Below are 13,405 nucleotides of genomic sequence, written 5' to 3' on the forward strand. Positions count from 1 at the left end.
TATATAAATAAAAAGATTGCTCCCACATCTCCCTAAGAATGTCTTCAAGAGGACATAACACTAGTTTTTGGTGTGAGACATGGGTGGTGGCGAAGTTAATTTTGGATCAAAATGGACTTTGTCATTTTAGGAACTTTTTCTAATACACCACTCTGATCTCATTTTTGAATGGGGTTAGTATTGAATGGGAAAGGGTAGGGGTTGCGGGGAGAAAGGGATGGACCATGGTCCCTATTACTCACTTGCAAGACTTTGTTTATTCTCATTTTTTTTTTCTTCCATCTAAAAATAGATCATTATAATAAAAATTATTCTCACAGAAGAAAAGTATATTTTGCAAACAACTACCCTCTTTGCATTCTCTCATCTCTCCATAATATCTTCTTTTAAGACTTTTTGTATGTGCGTAAAGCATTGCTCCATGTAAACATCTAGATCTCATTTCTTCTTGGCTCATGTTTGTCTAGTCTTAAGCAATAAAATAACCAACTTTCCATTTGTGTGATCCTACTAAGAGCTTTGATTGGTAATTATACAAAATGACAAAAATTCACAATGAAAAAAAATGACAAAGAACAATAGGTGATTAAACAAATTTCATATTACCCAAGTCCCAACTGTTAGACACTGGCTTAATCTCCTCTTAATAGTTTGGAAGCTTACAAAAAATGAAAAATGTCAATTGCTTTTATAAGATGTTTCTACCACAAACTCATTTGGAGAGCAAAGATGCCGGAAAAAAAATAAAAGTGTTCCTACAGCTGGCTAGCTCTTAGAAAGAAGGGTTGAGCAGTGGGCTCTGGGTGCTCTTAATGTGATGCAGGTTTGGAAACTACAACTCACCTCTTTTCTAGATGATCTTTTTTAAGATCTATTTGGACCACCCTTATCAAATGCCTCAAATAGATTGGATTGCCTTCCAATCTTCATACTCTTTGGACATCCTGGAGATTAAGGAAGGTTGGGATTAGCTACTTATGGCTCTTTTTTGGTAGATATGGGGGGACAGAGAAATAGAAGAAGTCTTCACATTTCAATCTTGGATCAACTCTATCCTCAAACTCCGCTTCACTCTTTCATTCTTTGGGGAAGTTTGTGTTTTGGAAAATCTTTAGATGGTCATACAATGTTGGCAAACCTTCTATTTCCATTTCTGAGGATCTCCTAGATGTTTTTCACTTGTAATCTCTCTTCAAGTAATGAACAAAATGATTAACCCTCATCACTATATGATTTCCGGTTCCAACTCAATCTATGATCCAAGAACATCACTCCGACAAATTATGATCTCATGAGCTGACATGTTGAGGCGCCTGATCAACCTATCAAATGAGATACTGTATTTGGCAAGTTGCATCGGAACAAGATTTTTTTTTTTTTAATTAGAAGAAATAATATATCAAAACGAGTTTAAAATAAAACTCCCAGAGAACCGAGCCTCACATGAGCTTATAAACCTATTTAAAATTGTTGTTTGAGCTTCAAACTGTAATTATCCAACAGTTTTCATCCTTGGCAGGTCATCTAGAAGGATATGAACTTTGAACTCTTTGTGTGGTGGCCTCACGCCCACCAACCCCAACGTGTAGTCCACTCAACCCAAACGTTAACTTTGTCGGCCATAGCCCACTCGCCAGAGTCAACCAATTTTAAACCTGCATGCTTGTTTTGGAGTTTCAAGATATATTTGGTTGGGTTGAGTTGGACTTTAAAATAAAAATAAAAATAAAAAATTTTTATTTTAATTATTTTATCCGGAGAGTCCTATTCACATTTTAATTGAAAAAATTTTTATTTTAACTATCATTATTTTTCATAATATTTAATTTTTATTTTTATTTTTATTTTAATCATAAATTAAATATGTGAGAGGATACGATCATTTCGACTTATTTTGGCTCTGATCACGACTGTGAACCAAACATCCCCTGCACGTTAAACTACCTTCTCTTTCATGTGCCATGGCCGGCTGAGCACGAGTCCAAGGCAGGTAGTTAGAGGCTTGGACATTTGTGACACCATCACAATAAATGTATTCCTCGTTGAGTGAGAAAACATGCTTTTGTTTAACAATAATACTTGGATTTGGCTGGTGGATGGGAAGGAAGACGTGCATCCATGTCCAAATTATTGGTGGAGAGCATGCTTAGTTGAGGAGTAGATCATAAGTTGTTTAAATATATTAATGAATTTTGTCCAACAGCATGGTGGAAATTGCTGTTTCATTCGTGAATGAGATTTTCCTTCAATTTTTTTAATATGCATTTATAGAGAAAGTGTGTAATGTATTAACAAAAATAATACATAATTTTCTACACTTGTATATTATGCTATGCCATGACTATATGTTCTTAATCCATGAAGAATTAGACACAGACTTAGCTAATTCATTAAAAAGATGAAGTGTAGTACAAGGAAAACCTACCAACTCCCGAAGAAAGTAGCAAAAAATAGAATTGAAAAGTGTCAGATTTCAAGATTTTAAAGACTTGCTCCAAGCTCGTCTTTTATTTGTAAGAAGCAACCCAATATTGATCAAGAGATCAGATATTAACCTCTTCAACAAATTAGCTTCATCTCTTATCACTAATTCTAAGGAAATTAGAAGCATCATCCATGGATAAAAAACCTCGTAGAAATCTTTCTTGAAAAAATATTATAAAAGTGCAATCATATCTATCTACCAATCTATCTATAGAAGAATTAGTTTCAAAGATTTTCAAGACTTGCTCTAAGCCCTTCTTTTATTTATCAGAAGCAACCCAACCTTGATCAAGAATGCAGATATTAACCTCCTCAAAATATTAGCTTCACATCTTATCATCGTTGACCATGAAATTAGAAGAATCATGCATGGATAAAAACCTGAAAGAAAGCTTCCTTGGAGAATTATTATAAAAAATGTGGATGACTGCCACATATGTATCTATTACTCATGGATGGTCTATTGTAGGACTGAGCATGGATCGAGTTTGATCGAGTTGAGAGACAAATTTTATCCGATCAAACTCAAATGGATTGAAAAAAGTTCAACCCGTTGCCAACCGTTTATCATGTATAAACCGTTTAAAATCAAAGTGAATAATTTGTAGCGGGTTCAGATGGGTTATGTCAGTTTGGGCTTCTATGTTGATCCAATATTGATTTTAAGTCCAATATTGACTTACTTAAGTTTATTTATTTATTTTTAGTTAATTTAATAATAAAATATCTAAACCTTATAAATTACAAATTGTAGATTTATTTTTAAATCTGTATAAAATAAAATAGAAAAAAAAAGTTTTACCCGTCTGAGAGTAACTATATTTGAAAGCTTTCATTTTAGAATTGTCTTAAATTGATGTGCTTCCATCAATAATTCAATATTAATATTTTCATGAATCCAAATGAGTGATGTGGTATTTTTTAGAATGAAGTATTGAAGTCTAAATGATGCTGTCCCAAAATAAAAATGAGTTTGTGAAATACTACATCTGTTGGATTCGGTTTTCTACAGATTAAAAATATAGGAACTAAATCCAATCGTGAATAATCGATTTTTTACAAATTTCAACATGATTTCAACCAATTTATGTCTTTCAACCGACAAAAATCGATGTTTATTGAGTCGGATTGGATGAGTTTCTTCGGATTTTGGTTATTTGCTCAATCCTAATCTATTACTTGCAAGAGATATCCTATCCCAAATCCTCATCCCCACTATCCCCATCCCACCTCACCTACGGTCCTGAGCATACATCACCATAAAATGATGTTCCCATCGTGCATTTAAGCTAAAAATCATTCCCGATCAATTCAAAGCATCACATGCATTAGCAGTGTGGGACCTGCCCAAGTATTAATATGAATAATTTCAGCCAATTATTAACATAGAAAGTTCCAAATAAATAGTAAAAAGTAAAATATGATATAAATGAATGGATAATATAGAGTTGCATGTGGAGGGTTTCTGGCATATCACCTTTACAAATCACTGTCTTCAGAGCTGCTAACAAAAAATTCTACTAGGCCAATCACGTACAAAAAGGGAAAAAAAAAATTATTATGCATTTAATGCCTATCCCTACTATATTGTTTGCTTCATTCTGCTTTTCCGCTCTATTTTTCTTAATGCTTGCAGAAGAAATGACAAATAGTCATTCTCAATTATCTTGCATTCTGTTGTGGCCAATTTTTTTTTACCTATCATCGATGAAGAGCATCTATAAAATCAAATTCTTACAGATTAAAGTTATATTCGATGAAAACTCTCTGATGCTTAAATCAGAGAGGAGATTGATGAACAGCTAAGAATATTGAAAGTGGCAGAATCTTAGTCCAGAATTATCTTACTCGTACTGCTCGTTTATCTCTCCTTTTATAAATGATTCTGATGTAACCGTCGAGCACATGGTCCTACTTTTTATGACGCTAGATTATCGAGCCATAATCGTGGAGTTAGTGGGCTGTTACTTTCATTAATCGCCGTAACACATAGTCGATAATCGTTCATAACAGTTAGGGTATATTAAGCAGATAAGCCGACTATATATCGGTAATACTGATACGTCAGTAGAGGTAAGTTGGTAGACGATCCGAATAACCATCGGCTGGTAACTCTGATACGCCAATGGTCTTCAGTTGGAGGTTGATCAAGTTGTTTGTTATTGATTGACAATAGCTGACTGTCGGTCAGTCAACTGATTATGAGTCGGAGTAATATATTCATTTGGTCGATGTAGAGTCGGAGTTGGGGGTCGGTTGATTTGCCCCAACAGTTGCCCCCCACTCTCTAGTCCAAGGTGATCCGATGTGTATATTATCACGTTGGACAAAGGGAGTCTTTACGTGTTGCCTCGAGCCCTGACTTGACTGCTAGTCGAGAATTCTCCGACTTGACTGCTAGTCGAGAATTCTCTGACTGTTTTGTCGTTTCAGTGGCTGCAAAACTATAATTGGGCTGTTATGTCGATAGGACAATTCGGTATTAAATGTCTGTATCGGATGTCGTTTCAGGAAGATAATTCGACGTCGAACGATATGATCCTGACTAGTAGATTTTGGCCACGTGTCCAAATATCATTGGATTGGAGCTATTCATGCGGATGATGGTGAGGTCGCATGATCAAGAGCAGGTGCATCGAACCGTCCGATCAATGGTCGGTCCGAATGTCGCCACATGTCGTCATCTGATGAGACTCCAATTTGATCGCTTCCATCCTGACCGTTGAGGAATCCTATATATATAGGGTCACTTTTGGCTAAATTTTTACTTTGCATTTTATCTTCTGCTGCAGAATCTCTGTCGGAAAGTTGTCCCAACGCCAGAAGACTCTAGTCCTTTCTTTGTCTTTTTTTTTGATTTTCAGGTTAAGTCTTTTTGTCCTTTCTTGGGTCCATCTTCTTTCTGATTTTCTTTAGTTTTCTCCTCTAGTGGCTAGGGCCTCTTCTTCTCGAGGTAGTCGGTCAGAGAATTCAACCGATGACTCCCCATTGGATCCAAAAGTGGAGGCTTCTTCACTTTCTGAGCTGAATATTGAGCAGCTCCAAAAATAATTATTGGGAATAGTGTCCCAAAGCCAATCGTCAGCCTGTTGACGGTTGTGCTCATTTTTTGTATATGTACATGAATTATGAATTAATAAAAATTATTTTGATATTTTTCATCCCAAAATATTTCATCTTCTAATGAACTCCTATATTGTGGTGAAGTCCTAAGGACTATTTAGACTCGACAAAGGAGGATTTATCGTTTAGTCCTTAAATCTATTCGCGACCAAATGATATGTTGTTACCAAGGACGACAACGTTTATCAAGCATAGGTCGTTGTGTGCCATATAGGTTGGTTGTCCTCTTAACCAATGAGTGTGGAGACACTGGTATGGCATACAGATGAGATGTAAGGGTACATCTGCACTGAACGTGACCGACTCCGGAGCTATTTCTGCTGTCAAGATTTGCTCCGATGGAATATGGGTATAAATATCCCTCCGACCTGAGACTGCCACGGTGACTTGCAAGCAACTCACTGCACTTAGGCACTGGACTACCTGAATTTCTAATTCAGTGACGGAAGGCTGCTGGGTGTAGTCAAGTACTTGACTTATCGGTGCGTGTGTCAAGATGGGATTGATCACTCCAGTTTAGGAGTTATGTACAGTCGTGTTTCAATTTAGCAAAATCTTGACCAGGATAGTCCTTGTGAGGAGTCACAGGACTGTTTGAATTGAGCACGATTCGAATGATCTGATCAGGGTTGACAGTTTAACCGTGAGTCATCCTAAACATAGGGGTCAAAAGGATGAATTATACAGTAACCATATTCATGTAGGTTCTGAGTGTTGCGATTGCGACTATTCAACCTATTCGGATGTCGGGTACCATTGCTAGATGGTCACTTCGATTAGTACAGGAATTGCTTCCTGTGCTACCGGTTTAGGTTCGAACCTGCGGGGTCACACACATTAGAGGTTCCTATCTGATCTGATGGCTGATGTAGAATCCTACATATTTGAGACTCAATGATCAAGAATCAGGATTCTCTGATCACGAGTTCCACACATTATGGGTACCGGGGTCAAGAGTCCCACTGGTTGGGGTTTTTCGATCAGGGTTACATATCGATGAATTCTGATGTCCGATTGCCCATCGAATTTGGACTCAGTATTTATGAGAGGTTAATTAGTGATTTGATCACTAATTAACTCAATTTGATTGAGTAATTATTTTTGGATCAAGTCCAATTAAATTGGATTCAGTTGGGTTTGACCCGATTAGGTTAAGAGTTGACCTAATCGTCGAGATAGTTTGGTCCCTGATTTGATCAGGGGTTGGGCTTAGTCAATTCTTGATTTGATTAAGATCTTATTGAGCCTAATTAAGCCTAATTAAGTTGGGTTTAAATTAGTCTAATTGGACCTAACTTATTTGGTTCAATTAGGTTGGTTTAAATAATGAAACCACTTTGACCCAATCTCCATGCGCCACCTCACTTCCATTGCACCCATTTGAATTCATGAGAAGAAACTTCTCATGAATTATTTCCTCACGCCAAGCCCTCTCCACGTCCCACTTTAATGTGCCATATGAATGGATAAGGATGATTGGTTGGCCATTCAAATTCAAAATAAAGTTTGAATTTGAATGGGCAATCAATCTTTGCGTCTTATCCCTTTTTTTACGTCCCATTTATTACATGAGAAAAGGTTTCTCATGAAATCACTCCATGCACAATTTAAGCCATGCCTCACGTCTTTAGTGGATAAAGGATGAGTTGGTGTCTATTGGAATTCAAAATTTGATTTGAATTCAAATGTGCAATTACTCATCTTTATCCTTTCTTTTAGATAAGACGTTTGACGTTGTTATAAAAGGAGGAGAAGAGTGGGGCATGCAAGAAGAAGATTTTTTGAAAAAAATTTTGGGGTGTGAGAACTCTTGTGTGTGAGAAGGAAGTCCATATCCTTCCAAGAGAAAAAAAAAGAAAAGAAAGAAAAATGGGTGCAAGGTTTCCAGTGAGTTTCCTAGAGTTTTAGCCTGGGGTTCGGGAAGTGAGAAAGTGAGCTACGAGTGTTGTGAGCCCATAAAATCTCAGAGAGATCTTCAACATCCTCTCAAACACGTCTGTCGACGATCCAGAGCATCCAAAGAATCGACAGACATCGATCGAAGGAGTTCGATCAGCATCGGCCGTCAAAAGGGCTCTACAACGAGCTAGCACTCGTGAGGAGTCGATCAGATCGGGAGCTTCATGTGGACTATCCACAGAGGTCAGACATACTGTGTGGCTGCATCACGATAATCAGACTCTCCCGATGGTGATCAGATTGCGGCGATCTACTACCCGCACAAAGATATTGTGTTCTGAACACATTACAGTAAAGTGTTTACTGTTTGAACTTGAAATTCAAATTTAAATGAATACATGCTATATATTATATTTAGATCCTAGTGTAGGATAAATTTATGTTAATTAATTAGATTAATTAATATTTTTTCACTGTAAAATTATAATTTTAAAAAAATTTTAAAATTATCATTTTACCCCTGTACTAAATTTTCCCCACAAATGGTATCAGAGTGGGTTCTTAGATATGATGTATATATTTGCATGCGTAGATTAAGTTGTAATCTAAAAGTTTAAATTTAAAATTTAAATTTTAAATTTTAAAATTTAAATTTTGAAAGTTATTCAAAATTCAAAATTCAAAAATTTGAAATTCGAAATTTAAATTTTGAAATTTGAAATTCAAAATTCAAAATTCAAAAATTTGAAATTCAAATTTTGAAATTTAAAATTTGATTGAAATTTCAAATTTAAAATTTAAAATTTAAAATTTAAAATTTAAAATTCAACATTTGAAATTCAAAATTTTGAAAATTTGAAATTTGAAATTTGTTTGAAATTTGAAATTTAAAATTTAAAATTTGAAATTTAAAATTTAAAATTTAAAATTGGTATATTTAGATATACTTGATCCAAGTAGCAAGTAATCGAATTGGGTTGGTTGCCATGGCCGTTCGGTCATAGGAGAAAAGTAGGGTTTAAAGGCCCTCTCCTTCCATTCGATGGGGTCTCCTATGGCGGTAGGGGAGCCGCTGCAATTATATCCCATGTAGATGAAGCAGCGAAAGAAATTAATTGTAAAGGTTCAATTATGAAATTTATCATGAATGTGTTAGATTAGATCTAAAGAAATATTCATGATTTATTTTGATTGAGTTATTTTCTGTTATGTAATTAGCAATAGGATTGCTATTTATGAAATGTGCTGATCTATTTATGAAATGAGTCAACATATTTGGTGAACAGAAAATAAAATTTTTCAAATTTGAAAATTATTTTCGAAATGCCAAACCCTGACCCATCAGCCCAAATACTTAATTAAAAGAATTAAGTGTTGTCTAGTAGGTCTAAAATTGTGAATTAAGATCTAAGACAATTGCATAAACTTGTGGGTCAATGGGTTAGATAGATTAGGTCCATAATTGGGTTAGATCTAAGGTTAGCTTAAAGAAATGGACTAAATTAGAGTAATTGATCAAATCTAATCAAAAGTTAAATTAGATTAGGTCAAGGATACTTTAGACTCAACTCCAATAATTGTAGTTGAATGGGTCCATGTCTTTAACTAGACCAAGATGGACTTAATTCATGGCTACGCGGTGGAACCCTATTTACTAAGTTGATCAAATTAAAACTAATGAACCAGTTGGTGTCCAAGGTAAGTTTGGCAGTTTGACCAGTGGTTTTTAAGTGGGAGCTACTCGCAGTGATTCGATCTCTGACGAGTTAATGGCTTATCCCCATCACTGATCTCACTTACCTGGCCAACCTGGTGAATTAGATTTTGATTAGATCACTTGGTAATTAGAGCTCACCCATGTCATTAAGAAAATCAGTTTGACTGATTTAGGTGCTCCTAATGCCAGCTTTAATTAATTTTCTTTTAAAATCTGACTTGGTGAAGTCAGTGGGAGGATTGAAATTGGCTGGATATTTTCTTCTCATCTATCCTTTAATAAAATCTTCAAAAATTATTAGGTCCCTAAAAATGATTAAGTTATATTGATAACTAAGTCATAGCCTCCCATTAAGTGAGTGATAATGAGTCCATTAGTTTAATAATCATTGGAGGCCCAAAGGCATGGTGCTTATTGACTAATGGAATTATCATTCATAATATGATAATTTGGTTTGAGTCTTTCTGATGGTGGTCAGGTTGGCCGGCCAAAGTCGGGCCTGATCATTTATTGGTCCGATTCACCAAATCAAATCATGTTAATGGTTGGACCTAACCAGATCTTTTCAGTGGAGGCCAAAGCCTACTGATTAGGTTCAGGGGCAAAATCAATTACTAGAAGTTGTTTAGAGAAACAACTGGTTATGAACCTACCCATAGATGCACATGGGTTGACCAACCAAAGTTGGGCTCATGTGTAGTCTGTGTGGATTCTAGTACCCACTAAGGAATTAAAGTAATTTCTCAAATTGGAGGTTGAGGCTACCAGTTCGTAAAAATACTGAGAGAAGCTTTAGACTAAAGTCCAAGTCTTTAGTATTTATAATTTATGTACTAATAGAGGTCTGATTTTTCTTTATGCAGCTATGGCCACTACTCTGTCCCTCCGGTCATTATTAGATAATGACAAGCTCATGGGACCTAATTTCGATAGCTGGTATCGAAAATTAAAAATCATCCTTGAGCATGAGCGGATCCTTTATGTAGTAACGGATCCTGCACCTGAGGAGCCAGTCTCGAACGCTCGAGGAACGATCCGAGATACTTACCAGAAGTGGCTCAACGATCGTACCATCGTTCGGTGCATTATGCTGGCGGCAATGAATGATGAGTTCAGCTGCAGGTTCGAGAATGCCCAACCATAGGAGATGCTTCAAATGTTGAACGACTCCTTTGGCACGTCTGACGACGTTGAAAGGCACAAAACTAGTTGTGCCATTTTCAATGCTCGGATGAGGGATGGAGCCTTAGTCACTGATCATGTACTATACATGATCGAAATGATTGAGCGCCTAAGTAAACTGGGCTTTCCCTTGCACGAGCAGCTCGGTAAGGATGCGATCCTTAATTCATTGCCCAAGTCCTTCCTCCCCTTCCTTACTCATTTTCGGATGACAAAGCCTGCAGTGAACTACCACGGCTTGTTGGAGTTGCTGCAGAACTTTGAGAAGGATCACCAGCTCCATAAGGAGTCGGTAAATATTATGGGAGGGTCTTCTTCTGGTCGTCGACCCTTTAAGAAAGGAAAGAAGAACAAGAAGAAGAAGAATAAGAAGGTGCAGATGCATGCTGGGATGTCTGTACAGGGTCAGACCAAGAAGCGCAAGCCCGACCAGGGCCTGGCGGAGTACTTCTTTTGTAAGAAGCAGGGGCACTGGAAGAGGAACTGTCCTCTATACATTGCCTCCCTGGACCCGAACAGGCCAAAGAAGAAGTAAGGTACTTATATGATAACACCTTGCAATTTTTTCATTTGTGATACTACTGCCTGGGTATTGGATATCGGAAGCCCTTATCATATTTGCAATTCGATGCAGGGTCTGCAAGTCAGTAGGAGATTTGATGAAGGTGATAGATTCCTGAACGTTGGAGATGGAAGCAAAGTTTCAGTTCTAGCATTAGGAATCATGAACCTTGTAATCAATTCTCGAAATATAATTCTGAGTGAATATCACTATTGTCCAAGCTTTTTATTAAATATTATTTCTGTAGGCTTTTTGACCATGAACGGTTATCAATTTTTAATAAAAGAAAATATTTGCAATATCATTTTGAATGGTGTTACAATGTTTGTTGGACAACTTAATAATGAAATTTACTTTCTATCACAACCTGTTAATATGGTTCAAACCTCCGGTAAATGCCCTAGAATAGATAATGTGTCAGATGTCTACCTTTGACACTGTAGGCTAGGTCATATCAATAAGAACAGGATAAACAGGTTGGCTCAAGAAGAAATTCTTGAAGTAGGTGATTGTGAATCACTTCCAACCTGTGAGTCCTGTCTTCTTGGTAAAATGACCAAATCACCTTTTACTGGAAAAGGTGAGCGAGCCAGCGAACTCTTGGGTCTGGTACATTCTGATGTATGTGGACCCATGAGCTCAAGTGCAAGAGGTGGATATTTTTACTTCATAACCTTCACAGACGACCTATCGAGGTATGGGTATGTCTATTTAATGAAGCATAAGTCGGAGTCGTTTGAAATGTTCAAACTATTTCGAAATGAGGTAGAAAAATAAACTGAAAAGTGTATTAAAACTCTTCGATCTGATCGAGGAGGTGAATACCTTTCCAATGATTTTCTGGCATATCTTGGGGAGAATGAAATTCTCTCTCAGTGGACACCTCTTGGAACACCACAGCATAATGATGTGTCTGAAAGGAAGAATCGGACCTTGTTGGACATGGTTCGATCCATGATGGGGTTTGCTGGTCTGTCGATCTTCCTCTGGGGATATGCGCTCGAATCGACTTGTTACCTTCTAAATAGAGTTCCGAGTAAGTCTGTAACCAAAATGCCATATGAGATATGGATAGGACGTAAGCCAGTACTCTCACACCTTAGGGTTTGGGGGTGTCCGACTTATGTTAAACGTTTAATTACGGACAAGCTTAGACCTAGGTCTGACAAGTGTAATTTTATAGGGTACCCAAAAGAGACCAAAGGGTATTACTTCTACCTAGCTGATGAGCAAAAAGTGTTTGTCAACCTTAAGGCAATCTTTTTGGAAAAGGAGTTCCTTGGTGAAGAGACTGTTGCCTCTAAGGTCGAACTTGACGAAGTTCGACAGATGGAAAAATCAGCACAAGTTGCTGAACCTGAACCGGATTTGGTTAGATCAGATCCGGAGCCTATTGTTCAAGCACCCTTAAGGCGATCTGGTAGAGTACCACGTCAACAGGACAGATACTATGGTTTCTTGGTCCGGGACGGCGATCCTATCGAACTTGATGAAAATAATGAGGATTCGATCACCTACATGGATGCAATGCAGAGATCCGACTCTGAGAAATGGCTGGAGGCCATGAAATCCAAAATAGAGTCCATGAAGGTCAACGATGTGTGGACATTGGTTAACCCACCCAAAGAAGTAAAACTCATAGGGTGTAAGTGGGTCTTCAAGAGGAAGAGGGGCACAGACGGAAAGGTGAAAACCTATAAAGCCCGTCTGGTTGCCAAGGGATATCGTCAACGTTATGGTATAAACTATGACGAGACATTTTCTCCTGTGGCAATGCTCAAATCCATTTGGATTATGCTTGCGATAGCTGTCCATCTGGACTATGAAATCTGACAGATGGATGTGAAGATAGCTTTCCTAAACGGAGAGCTGGATGAAGAGGTGTATATGATACAACCTGAAGGATTCACGTCCACAGATGAGTCTAAGGTGTGCAGGCTACAGAGGTCCATTTATGGACTTAAGCAGGCATCACGGAGTTGGAACATACGTTTTGATAAGACGATCAAGACGTATAGCTTCGTTAAGAATGGAGAAGAACCCTGCATTTATAAGTGGGCTAATGGTCCAGTAGTAGTATTTCTTGTATTGTATGTGGATGACATTCTCTTAATCGGGAATGATGTCCCTGCATTACAGAGAATAAAGATTTGGCTGTCGTCACAGTTCTCCATGAAAGATCTGGGAGAAGCTTCCTACATCCTAGAGATGAGGATCTATAGGGATAGATCTAAAAGGTTGTTTGGTTGATCTCAGTCCACGTACATTGATACTATGCTGAAGAGGTTCAGCATGGAGAATTTCAAGAAAGACTATCTTCTGATAGGCCATGGAATTTCTCTCTCGAAGAGAGATTGTCCGACAACACCTCAAGAAAGAGAGCGTATGGGTAGGATTCCATATGCTTCGGCAGTGGGATCTATCATGTACACCATGAC

The sequence above is a fragment of the Elaeis guineensis genome, chromosome 1 (assembly GCF_000442705.2).
Source record: "Elaeis guineensis isolate ETL-2024a chromosome 1, EG11, whole genome shotgun sequence".
In the NCBI taxonomy this organism is placed as follows: Eukaryota; Viridiplantae; Streptophyta; class Magnoliopsida; order Arecales; family Arecaceae; genus Elaeis; species Elaeis guineensis.